Source organism: Impatiens glandulifera, chromosome 2 (genome assembly GCF_907164915.1).
Source record: "Impatiens glandulifera chromosome 2, dImpGla2.1, whole genome shotgun sequence".
In the NCBI taxonomy this organism is placed as follows: domain Eukaryota; kingdom Viridiplantae; phylum Streptophyta; class Magnoliopsida; order Ericales; family Balsaminaceae; genus Impatiens; species Impatiens glandulifera.
Genome location: NC_061863.1, coordinates 18667965 through 18682446, shown reverse-complemented (window position 1 = coordinate 18682446; position 14482 = coordinate 18667965). Strand labels below are relative to the sequence as shown.

Below are 14482 nucleotides of genomic sequence, written 5' to 3'. Positions count from 1 at the left end.
TATTTCTTTTTTAATAATTATTTTTATATATATAATATTCTCTGATATTCAATATATTTATGTTTTAATTATATATATATATATATATATAATAATAGAATAAATTATATAGAATTTTATATATATATATATATATATATATATTTCTACATTTCATATATTTAAATTTTATTTTTATATATAAATTTATGTATTTATAATAATAGAATAAATTATATAAAATTATATATATTTTATTTTTTATTATATAATAAAAAGTTATTTATAAATCACTTTATTAACTAACCAACAATAAACCATATAAAATATATAACATTCATCCTTTTATATATATTATTTATATTTTGTTTCTAATTATATAAAAAAAAAATAGTATAAAAAACTCCAAAGAATATATATAAACAAAAATTATATATATTATTTTCTTATTTTTCTTTTACTTATTTTCTATCTATATTTATAATAACTTCAAAACATTTATTATATATATATAATATAATTCTTTTTTATAAATTATATTTATCCTATATTAATTGATTATATATATTTATATATTCTCTTACTTATTCATTTTTTATATAATTATAATTATATATATTAATATCTTTTATATATATATATATATATATATATATATATATATATATATATATATATATATATATATATATATATATATATATATATATATATATATATATATATATATATATATATATATATATATATATATATATATATTAGGGAATAATGATAAATTTAGGACTGTGGTGTGTTTGAAGCGATTTTTAAATTTAGGACTCTCCTAATATTTTGTTTATAGAACTCTTTTTTCTTGTTTAATTATATTTAAAACTCCCTCTAAGTCCTCTAACGTCCCTTATTTATTTAACATTAATTTGATTTTTATTTATTTCTTTATTATTATTCAGCCCTAAATGTTTTTTTCTTCGTAGGCATTGATCGCCCAGGGTCCTGACGATGATGTTCTTGATCCTGGACAGAAGTTTGTTCAATTCGGCGCCTACTGCTTTTGGGGTGTTGAATTATCTTTTTAGAGTGTTCTTGGTGTGACGAAGACCGAGGTCGGATATTCACAAGGATTTCTTCACAATCCAACCTACAATGACATTTGTTCGGGTATGACAAATCACTCTGAGGTTGTTAGGGTTTAGTATGACCCCAAGGAGTGTCACTACGAGAATCTTCTTGATGTTTTCTGGAAAAAAACATGATCCCACAACTCTGAATCGCCAGGTATGTATATATTTTGGGTTTTATGAGCTATAAAGAAGAGGGGTTGTGAATGATTTAGGAAAATGATGTTGGATACAATACCGATCCGGAATATACTTTAATATGGAAGAGGAAGAGAGATTAGCAATAGAATCAAGGGATCGACGACATAAAATGTTGATCAGAAATATTATGACTGAAATACTTCCGGCAAAGAAGTTCTATAGAGCAGAGGAGTATCATAAGCACTATTTGGCTAAAGAGGGACGATTTGGGGACAAGCAATGAATTGATAAAGAAAATAAAACATTTAGATAGAATAATAATAAAGAAATAAATAAAAATTAAATTAATGTTAAATAAATAACGGAGGTTATAGAAAGTTTTAAATATAATTAAACGAGGAAAAGAAGAGTTTTATAAATGACAAAATATTAGAAGAGTTCTAAATTTAAAAAATCACTCCAACCACAATTCCAAATTTATCATTATTCCTATTTTTTTTATGATGTCCGGTCAAAAGAATAGACTTAAGAAATAAAACTTAAGTAGAAAGAAAACAAATCAATAATAAAGAAGCATTAACCAAAAAAATAAATTGTTGGATTGTATTTATTAAAATTATGAGATGATCAAACAATTTTTTTAAGTCATTAGACTTTTTTTTAGCTATGATAAATATATCTATATATTTTAATCTATGTAATAATTAATTAATTTTACAAATATAAAATGTCTTAAAATATTAATTATACCTAAATTATAAATATATTATTTTATATAGTTTTTATCCTTTGATGTAGTCACGAACAGTGCGGTCAAAATCGCGAGTCAACTCGTAAACTCGTCCGAGTTTGCATTTTTACCTAAAGAAATCGAGTCACGAGTCACAAAAAATCGCAAAAGTGTAAAATCGACGCTAACTCGCGTGTTGACTCGGTCAAACCGTTGAAAACGTTAAAAACGAAAAAATTGGTAAGTTTTATTATTTCTACTTTTTCTCATTTTCAAATACCAAAATTTAAACCAATATTACCTCAACTACTTTGTATTAATGAAGACTCCTCAACTTCTTCAAAATAATTGCATCTTTTGTTTGAATCTAAGCTTGGCAAATCGTAAGCATATTTCTTTTTTTTTCCTCAACGGAAGATAATGAAGAACTTAAAGGTTTCTCTCTAAAATACTACCACGCTCTTCGAACTAATTCCCAAACTAACCTTGTTTGACGTTCAACTTCCCAAACTAACCTACTTTGTTCATTCATTCTCAAACTAACCTACTTTACTATTCAAACTCAGTTTTTTTTTTGTTTTTTTTTAATTTTTTATATTTAAACTTATTAATATATATATATATATTTAAATTATTATTTTTATTAAAATATTTAAATTATTATTTTTTATAAATTTGATTATTTATATTTAAATTAATATTTTTTATAAATTGATTATTTATATTTTAATATATATTTAATTTTAATTATTATTTTATATAAGTTTTTATTTTAAAAAATATTATATAAACGAGAATGGTTTAAATATAATGACAAAAGCATTATAAAAAAAACACGATCGTTCAAAGTGTCACCAAATAAATTGAAAAATAACAAGATTAAGCATATGAGAAACAATAATAAAAATATAAGTAAAAAATATTTATCAACGAACAAATATAACATAAAATATAGTGTTAACGATTTCAGATATGTTCAAGAAAATTAATATTGGACGTTCTCAATTGGGAAAAATATGATAATTTTATTCCTAGTGAAATTTTGAGAAAGAGAAAAACTAACGAAATCAAAGTCAGTGTATTCGAATTGAGATAGATAACTCGCGAAAGATTATAATTTGTGAGAGGTGTGGCCAAGAATGTTATACATGAATAATCACATTATAATTTATGAGAGTTGTAGCCAAAAAGGTTATACGGAAAGTAGTCAAAGATTATTTTGAGTAAAATTGTCAATAATTTAGAGAAGAATGATTGTAATTATTTTTATAAATTATTAAATTATTATATATGGTTATGGTTAAAATATATTAGTATTTATTAATTATTTATGATGATGGTAGGGTGAATATTTATTATAATATAATAAATAATAATTGAAATATAAATGTATATATTAAAATTATAATTATAATATTTATAAAAATAATAATTCAAAATATAAATAATAATGTAAATATATACATCAAAATATAAATAATTTAATTTATAAAGAAAATTAAATATTTTAATAAAAAAAGATTAATTTAAATATATATATATATATAATAATTTTAAATATAAATAAATTAAAAAAATAAAAAAAAATTAAAAAAATTGAGTTTGAATAGTAAAGTAGGTTAGTTTAGGAATGAATGAACAAAGTAGGTTAGTTTGGGAAGTTGAACGTCAAACAATGTTAGTTTGGGAATTGATTCACGCTCTTCTTCCTTTCTTCTTCTAATACCAGGTAATATCTATCTTCTTTCATTTTTGATTGTATCTTTACTTTTTTTGATTTTTTTTATCGTTAGATGGCGATAAGTTCCAACTCACACGTATTAAAAGAAAAGTCATTGTCAATGAATCAGTGTTGTCTTTTCAAAGTTGTCCTATTATCTATATAGTATTATTTTATTAATAATAAATCCTAGTTTAGTTACTTCAACTATTCTTATCCTAATATAGTTAGGCATTTTAGTTATAATTTCTTTAACTAAATAGTTATCCTAATTTATAAAAGTTAGTTATAAACTAATAATCTCCTTTATCATTTGAAAATGTCCACATAAACAACAATAAAAATAATATATGATTATTTACATTACATACATTCTATATAATTTATTAATTAATACTAGATAATAAATATATTTAACATATCTAATTTATTAAAATATTATTGTTTTATATTTTGCAGAGTTAGTCTAACTTATAAAACAATGTCATTATCGGGTTATGTTGCTCATAAGTTAAGTAAGAATAAACCGAGAAATAGATCTGATATTGGTTGAGAGTATGGAATTGATGTTGATAGCAATTCTAAGAAAGTTATATGCAATTTTTGCTCTAAAATATTCTCGGGTGGAATATATCGTTTCAAACATCATTTAGCTTGTACACACAAAGATTCTGAGCCTTGTATTAGTGTTCCTGATGATGTGAAATTAAAGGTTAGAGATTTTTAATCGAAAAATGATGAGGCAAAACAAAGAAAAAGATATTTATGAGAATGAAGATGATGAAAGAGAGAATATGCAAATTGTTTCAAAACAATTTGACAAAGGTGCGAGACAATCTTTTATAAAGAGATTAAACGTACAAAAAACAGTGAGTGAAATATTTAAGAAAGATTTAAGGGAAGATGCTTGTCAAATGATCTCTCGTTTTCTCTAGACTAGTGCCATTCCTTTCAATGTTGTGAAAAATCCTTATTTTGAAAAAGCACTTGAGATAGTTGCTAGACATGGTCCAATATTTAAGTCACCTACTTATCATGAAGTACGAGTGAAATATCTAAAGAAAAAGGTGGAACTAACACACAAGTTGTTAAGAGATTTTAAGATAGAATGGAGAAAAATAGGTTGCTCAATTATGTCAGATGGTTTGATTGATAAGAAAAGACGTTCCATATGCAATTTTTTGGTTAACAGACCTAAAGGAACGGTTTTTTTAACTTCCATTGACACTTCTGACATTTCTAAGACAATGAATAAGATATTTCAAATGCTAGATGCAATTGTAGAAGAAGTTGAAGAAGAGAATGTTGTTCAAATAGTTAGTGACAATGCTGCTAATTACAAATTAGCTGGTGAATTGTTGATGGAAAAAAGAAAAAGATTATATTGGACTCTTTGTGCTTCCCATTGTATTGATCTCATTTTAGAAGATTTTGAGAAAAAATACATGTTCATACATTGACAATTCAGAGTGCCAAAAGCATAACAAGGTATATATACTCGAGAACTCTACTTATATCTAGGTTACGACATTTTACTGATGGAAGAAACTTGATTAGACCAGCAAAGATAAGATTTGCCACTGCATATCTCACATTAGGGAGTTTTATTAACTTAAAAGTTCCACTAATGACTATGTTTAGTTCAAGAAATTGGAAATCAAGTTCATTCTCGAGTATAGTTGATGGAAAGAAAATTGAGGCAATGGTTATTGGTAGTCGATTATGGTCAAATATAATTACATGTCTTAAAGCTGCGAGACCTTTAATTAAAGTACTTAGAATGGTGGATTCAGATGTTAAGCCTGCCATGGGTTTTATTTATGAACAAATGGATGAAGCTAAAGAAAAGATTAGAGTCAACTTCAACAATATAAAGAGAAAGTAAGTAACATACTAACATTTGTAAATTTATTGATTTTTATTATATAAAATATTCATTTATCTATGTATTCATAATATATTGTTTGTCTTCATTTTAGTTATGAACTTATTTGGAAGATCATTGATGAACGATGGGCAATTCAATTCCACAAACTCTTACATGTTGCTAGGTATTATCTAAATCCTCAATATCAAGTTCGGGATGTTTAACGCTAAGGCAATTCAAACGTCATTAACTTCTCATTACAAGCTCTCCTCAAATATATCACCGAGTACCGAGGAAGAAAATGTTAAAATGGCAAACACCACATATGTAAGTGTCATCGGGAGCCTATTGTATGTCATGGTATATACGCGGCCTGATTTTTCTCATGCGGTCAGTCTTGTTAGTTGTTTTATGGCGAACCCGGGGAAAGAACATTAAATGTCGGTATTTGTTTTAAATGGTCGGGTGTAGGTGATGATAAGTTGAGAGGATATATTGATGTTGATTTTGTAGGTGACTTAGAAAGAGAAGGTCCTTAACGAGATATGTGTTTACCCTATTTGGATGCTCAGTAAGTTAGAAGGCACAATTACAATCCGTAGTTGCCCTTTCAACAACAAAGGCTGAGTATATCGATGTGACGGAGGGCGTCAAGGAGGCACTTTGGTTGAAGGGTCTCGTGAGTGAATTTGGGATAAAGCACGATAAAGTGGAGTTGTTTTGCGATAACTAAAGCGCCATACACTTGTATAAGAACTCGATGTTTCACGAGCGCACAAAGCACATTGACATTTGACTTCACTACATTCGAGATTTCATAGCGAGTGGATTGGTAGTTGTGGAGAAGGTTCACAAAGATGAAAATCCCAAAGATATGGCCTCAAAGGTGGTGACGAGAATCAAGTTTCGGAAATGTTGCGACTTGATTTACGTCACAAAGGTTGAAACATAATCGGAGAAATAGGAGGGCCGGTTCTAGGGTGTTCTTGGTGATAATGCTCATTCGTTGTTTGACAATAGACATAGAGGAAAGATGGAGAATTTGTGGAATTGGGCCTAGGTTTTTTAGGACCAATTTAGTGTGCCTCAATGTTAAGTACAAAAAGAGAAAGGAAGATATGTGCGATTATTTGTTGGATTCAAAAATTCATGAAATCACATATTATGAAAATATCAATTAAATCGTCACGAAATCATATCATGGTGGAGATATCAAAAATATCACATGATCTTTACCATAATTATGAATTCTAAAAGCCTATATATATATATATATATATTTTGTAAACGAAAAGAGTGTTGTGAGACAAAAACCTAGAACAATCAGAAAGAGTTAGAGTTTGTTAACCTTATTATAACTCTATTGAATCGATTCTCCGAAAGAAGAACGTATGACATTGTTGGTCTGAACCTGGGTAAAATTATTGTATCGTTTTTTTTTTTACGCGATTATTCTGTATTCCACTACGGTTGCTATTATTCTGCTTTCATTCTTATGGTGATAGTTTCACCACATATGACCAGTTTAATTTTTACCTTTTTAACACTAAAATTTACCATTAGTGTCGTGTGTTTCCCAACTATAAGTTTTTTTTTTTCATTTTGATATCTAGATTAACTTGAAGTTGTGCTTGTTTTTTTCTTTTCAGGATGTTGAAAAAGAAACTATTCTTTTTACCTATATTTTTTTGAAGGTGATTGCTACTTGGAAATTTGCTAATGAGTCATAGAGTGAACTTGTAAGGGGAAGTAAATTGATTTATGATTTTCCTTACAAAAACATGAGTGGGAACAGAAGAACTTCTAAAAACATTTGGAAGAACTAGATTATTTAACTTTGTAACATAATGCTTTGATTTGCACGTCGTTTTCAATTATAGTGTGAAGATAAGGAATTATGTCTCTGAATTTTATGGGGTTATAATACATTTCACAATGCTTGTAGTATGGAGGATGAATTAACATTGATTATCATGACTAATAGTATCCTGACTAGTCAAGTTTTTATAATTTTTATATATAGTTGTGAATATTTATTTGGATAACTTGTTTATTAAGTAGGTATAGTTAGAAATTGTGTTGTATTAGTTAGGTAATATTAATAATGAAAAGAAGGTATTTTGAATCTTGTCGAATGGTAAATTTTTTTATTGATATGTTAATGTTAAATTTTTGTCACTTTAAATATTTAAATACTATGATATTTGTATGTAGTGAAGTAAATTTAGTTTGATGTAATTATACTTTTAAATAATGTTTTGAGAAAAAGTTAATTTAAAATATTTTGTTTTATTTTCATAATATTAATATTAGATTGAATTGTTTTTATTTATTGTTCTCTAAAATATAAGGATAAATATATTTTTTTTTTGTGAATTTGTTATGCGGTTTTAAAGACTATTAACCACGATTTGTATACCGCGGTTTGTATAAGGCAATAAATATTGTACAACGGCGGTTTGCAAAATTGCAGTTATATATTATTAATTGCGATATTTTTATTATCTTTATTGGTCATGTCTATTTGAAAGACGAATTTTTAAAGGCGGTTATCAACAGTAATTTTACGGCCATATATATATATTTTTAATGGCAAACAATGATCCATTAATTAGGGTTTTTGCTGCCCCTTGAATCTTTGTTTTTTTACTAAAACCTAGCCACACAAAGTTATTAAACCAATCATTAACACATCAAAGCTTGATAAAATATGATTGTGAAAATTATTAATAGTTAATTGTTCAAGACTTACCAACAAAGCTGATAAACCATTATAGACCTCCTAAACTTTAATAGTTAATTGTTCCAAAAAAAATGTAATAGTTAAGCTTTTATGATCTTATAAATTTGTTTCATGTTTTTTTTCTTAATATCTAAGATCCATATCCTCTAAAATGACATATTACACGTTATAAAGTTTACAGGCTGAACCAGCTCACTAGAGGAAACTTTATAATATTAATTATTATCTCAAACATATTTTTCAACAAGAAAAACTGTCAAACAAATTAATACATTTTTGTATAATTAATTTTCAATAATATAATTTATGAATTTTAAATAAGTAGTTTATAAATAAATTATTTGTAATATATTATTTTAAAATATTTAATATATATATTATTTTAATTTTTAATAAATATATATTATTTTTAAAACCTTTATATTACTTTAATAAATAACTAATCTTATTTTTTGTTTTTATTATTATGTAGTGATATAATATTTGCGTAATTTTTTAGTTTTCATAAATATTAATTATTTTATAAAGATTATTGAGAAGTAGACATGATTTATTTAAAAATTAAGAAACAATTTTAGAATTAAAAGATATTTAACCGTTAAAATTATTGTTGGGTCATGTTAACTTCTTAACTTCACAAGAACAATATTGTAAATTTTCTAATATCTGTATATTAAGTATTAAAAATTAAACTCAAAATGTTATTTTAATTTTGTAAATAAGTCATTTTTTTATATATAAATAATATTTATAAATAAAGAGTGTTTATAATAATGAAAAAACTTTAAACAAACACTACATCACATATATGATATTAAGAACACGATGTTCATACAAGAATGAGAATATAGTTATTGATTAAACTAATATATACAATTTTAAAATAATATATATTTATTAATAAAAATATAAAACAATATATCTAAATTTATTAAAAATATTAAAATAACATATTAAAAATAGTTTTTTAAATATGTTTTTATAAATTTAATAGATTAACAAATTACTTGAAGATAATAAATTATATTAAAAAAGAGTATTAATTTGTTTAATTTAATCTTAAATTTTAAATAATTACCAAATTTATAAAATTATACTGTAGAAATGTTTAGTATGCTGAGTTGGATATGTATAAAGGAAATGTTTAATATTTCGAGAAGTCAACTTCATGTTTTGTATCCGGGTATATCTGATCACTGCCCGATTAAATTGTTCTGGAAAAGGAAGAAAGGTTCAAAAGGCCCTTTAAAATTTTCAATTACTGGATGGATAATGATAAATTCAAGGGTATTCTCGAAAGCGTATGGTCAACAGATGTCAGAGGTTTCAACATGTACAGGGTTTTTGAGAAGCTTAAGCTCCTGAAAAATCATCTCCAAAGTTTTGACAAGAAGAAGTTCAGCAATATCTCCAATAGAGTTCTGGCTGCTAGAGAAGAACTGGAAGAGGTTCAGAAAAAGTTATTAAGGGATGATAGTGATGAACAACTCAATGAAATAAAAAGATATGCACTTGAAAACTTCAGGAAGCTGAGTCTGCTTGAAGAGAATTTTGTTAGACAGAAATCAAGATAGAGCTGGCTTTCGTTGGGTGACAAAAACACAGCTTTCTTCTACAGAAAATGCAAGGCTAGAAACATGAGAAACAATGTGTACAGACTGAAGAATGATGATGGTGAATATGTTCAGTGTCAAAAGGGTGTCCAAGATCTGGCTATTGATTTCTATAAGCAACTTATGAGTACAAGAAAGCAACATCAAAGTTACCTGAATACCTTGTATCAAATTATTGATAGGAAGATCTCTGCAGAAGATAGCCGCGAGTTGATAAGGGTGGTCACGAAGGTTGAGGTTAAAGAAGCTCTGTTTAGTATTGATGGGAATAAAAGCCCGAGTCCTGATGGGTTTAATGCACAGTTCTTCAAAGATAATTGGTCGGTTGTGGGTAAAGATGTTACTGATGGGGTTTTGGAGTTTTTCAAAAACAGGAATATGTTAAAGCAATGGAATACAGCGATCCTAACATTGACCCCCAAAACTGCGGTACCTGAGAAAGTACAAGATTTCAGACCAATTTCCTGCTGCAATGTGATTTATAAAATAATTTCAAAAATCATTTCTAAACGTTTTAAAAATGTTATAGAAAAAATAATAAATCTTAATCAATCTGCATTCATCCCCGGTAGGATAATCTCTCATAATATTCTTCTCATGCAGAGCCTATTAAAAGGCTACGGGAAAAAGAAAATATCCCCGAGAGTGACTTTGAAAATAGATATCAAGAAAGCTTTCGACTCTGTTAGATGGGAAGCCATTCGAGATTTTCTGGTTGTTTCTGCTTTACCTATGATTTTTATCGATTGGATTATGCAATGCGTTTCATCATCCTGCTTTGTTGTTAGCGTCAATGGAGTCCACAGAGGCTATTTCAAGGGTGAAAACGGGGTAAGGCAAGGGGACCCCCTCTCTTCTTACCTTTTCATAGTTATCATGGCGATCTTTGAGAGCATCTTCGCGATGTTCCGAAAGAATCGTCCATACATCTTTCACCCATTCTGTGAGGTAAAGGAGGTAACACATTTATGCTTTGTTGACGATTTGTTCATTCTAGCGCACACAGACGTTGATTCCAATAAAACTATTAGGGTTGCACTAACGTTCTTTTCTGAGGTAACAGGTTTAACTATTAATGAAAGCAAAAGTGTGGCATTTTATGGAGGCGTGAAGGACGAAACAAAGCAGGACATCTTCAACATCATGGGCATCAAGGAAGGCAGCTTTCCCATAAGGTACTTAGAAATTCCGTTAACTGCGAAGCAGATCGAGATCTCACTCTGCAAGCCGCTGATTGGAAAGGTAAAAAACACGATATCTGGCTGGGCAGCGAAAAAACTTTCTTATGCATGGAGGATTGAACTTATCAAAACCGTGGTTATGGGCATAGTTGGCTATTGGGCGCAGCAAATGGTCATTCCGAAGAAGGTAATGAAGGAACTCGACACACTGATGAGAAACTTTATCTGGGGTAGTAGTGGAAGAGGAGGAAAGAAAGTCAAATGGACCGCTCTCTGCAAACCGAATGACGAGAGAGGCATCGACTTGAAGAACTGTATAGAGTGGAACAAGGCTCTAACCTTCAAGCATCTGTGGGCTTTGGAGCACAATCAAGAGTCACTATGGATCAAATGGGTGCATACGAGGTTTATGAAACACGAAACCAGCATCTGGACCTGCAAATTCACGAAGGTATGAGCTGGTCTCTAAAAAGATTCTTAAACTAAGAAGCGATATTGCAGATCTTTATGACATCCGACTAGGGGACGGGAAAGACACTCTATTCTGGCACGACTCTTGGTTTGAAAACCAGCCTATCATCGACAAGGAGGAGTTTCAAAATACTCGTATCAGAAGGGACTGCGCAAAAGCGAAAATTAGAGACATCAAAGACGGGAATTGGAACTTGCTCTTGAGAAGAATTCCAGAAGGAGAGAGGATACTTGATCATATAAGTAACATACAACTACACGACAGACCGGATATTCATGAATGGAAAGCTGAGGACAACGGGAAGCTGGTATTGAAGAAAATATGGGAGGTAATCCGGGAAAAAGCGCAGAAAGTAGAATGGGCTCCTCTTGTATGGTCAACGAAGATTATCCCTCGACACCAGTTCATTCTATGGCTCGCTTTCTGGGAAAGACTCAGCACACGTGATCGTATTAGTAAGTATATGAGCATCCCAGACGCGAGCTGTCTTCTATGCATAGGAAATGAAGAAATCATAGATCACCTATTCGGGAGCTGCTGTATTGCTTCGGAGCTTTGAGACAAATTCTATAAAAGCCTGGAGCTGATCAGTTTCCCGAGCGAATGGAATGAAATCAAAGAAGCGGCACTACTCAAAGCCAAGGGAAATAGATTTGCAACAAGCGTGTTCAAGTGCGGCTTTGGAGTAGTGGTGTATAACATTTGGCAAGAACGGAATGCAAGGGTATAAGACAGAATCCGCAGGAGCATTGACGAGTTATGGAAATATATTGTATCGGATTGCAGCGCCCTCACGGGAACGTGGAGAGGAATTCCAAGCACGGAGCAGAACTGGAATATCTGCAGGAACTGGAATTTACTGTTTTTTAAACTCACTAGAATTGAAAACATTGTATACAGATAATTCATTTACGTTTTTAGCTTTTATTCAGAATGTTACGACTTCAAAATCATTCTAGGCCTGTCTAGAATGATCTCTTAAACTCGTGGGTTTTTTTCCCCTTTTTGAGAATTTTTAATGAAATGACGTTAAGTCATTTTTCTCCCCAAAAAAAAAGGTAGTGGTTAAAAAGAAATGTTCTTTTAACTTGAAGGCTGAGAAGGATATATGGTTCGAAAATCTAATTAGGAAAAAAATATTATAGAAATAAAAAGAGTTTATATAATCTTAATCAGATTTAATAATTATTAACTTCCAAAATTGTTAATAACAAAATATACTATGAATTATTCAGGTATATTATTTCCTTACTTGATAATAATTTGAATAGGATAATCTTCACATTTATAATGGCCAGTTGGAAACGAAGATGGGAGGTAATTGATCGAATACATATATTAAATTTGTTAATATATACCTATTTAAAATTTATTTTAAAACATTATTTCATCTAAATTAATATTTTAATAAAATATTTAAAATAAAATAAAAAAAACAAAAAAAAAAACGTTCACACCCAACTCCAATAAAATAAAATAAAAATCGTTCAAACTCAACTCCGTAAAAGTTTTCAAACAAGCTTAATTTTGAAAGGAAATACTTTAAATCCTATTATTTATATATTAAAAAAATCTTTATTTAATTAATAAAAATATTAATTAGTGGGTTGTGATTTATTTATTTTTATATAAAATTTATTTATTATAATTATAATTTCTAGGCAAATTAGCGGCACTCTAATTATTCTAATCGCTCACTTTAAGCCCTCAAATTTTTAGTTAAGTATAACGGTTTAAGTTTAAAATATTAATTTTTTTATACATTATCTTTAATATTACTTTTTATATTTATATATAAAATTATTAAATCGTTTATATATAATATTATATATTATTATTAATTTTTATATTTATATAATTAAGAAATCTCTTATATATATATTATTTACTTTTATCTATATCTATATAAAATAAAGTTTTAAATAATTTATATATAATATATATATAATTTATATATATTACCTTCACTCATTAATTTATATATAATATATATTTTAAAAAATAATTTAAGGTTTAAAAGTAATTGAGTATATAGTTGAAAGGTTACCATTATTTTTTATTTGATTTAAAATAATTAAGAGAATAAATTCACTCTATGCCAACTTCATTTTGATGATATCTTATTAAAACTTAATTATGATTAAAACTTAGTTTTGATGATGTTTAGATATGAATGAAGCTAAGTCGTCGAATTGTTTCTGTGCAGGTGCATCAAACTTGGCTAACTTAGACGTGGTCTAAGAAGTCTAATTAGACGTCATACGTAGTTAGACGTGCAGTATAACTCCTTCAGACAAGTCTGAAGTGATACGTAGTTAGACGTGCAGTCTAACAGATACGTAGTTAGACGTGTAGTCTAACCGATACGTAGTTAGACGTGCAATCTAACAGATACGTAGTTAGACATGCAATCTAACAGATACGCAGTTAGACGTGCAGTCTAACTCCTTCAGACAAGTCTGAAAAGATACTTAGTTAGACGTGCAATCTAACAAATATGTAGTTAGACATGCAGTCTAACAGATATGTAGTTAGACGTGGAGTCTAACCGATACGTAGTTAGACGTGCAGTCTAACAGATATGTAGTTAGATATGCAGTCTAACTTCTTCAATCAAGTCTAAAGGGATGCGTAGTTAGACGCTGCAGTCTAACTCCATTAGACGTGTGGTCTAATGGAACACTCTATTAGACGTTGACGTCTAACTTTCTTAGACTAGGCAGTTTAATGGAGCACCTCCAATGCCTTGCTTCAGCAGCCGTCTGAAGTTAGCATACGTCTACCCACGATCAACTAGTTGTCTGCTACACTACTCCACTCACTCATGTGCAGTCTGACAAACCAGCTAATTACATCCAATGAACGAATGCCACGTATGCAAATATTCTTCCAATGGTTTGTCTAGTACAAGACAA

General features: G+C 28.5%; 1 pseudogene; it reads left to right on the top strand.

Moving 5' to 3' along the window:
* Positions 1 to 938: 938 nt before the first annotated feature.
* Positions 939 to 1524, top strand: LOC124924447 (annotated as a pseudogene).
* The last annotated feature ends 12958 nt before the right edge of the window (positions 1525 to 14482 follow it).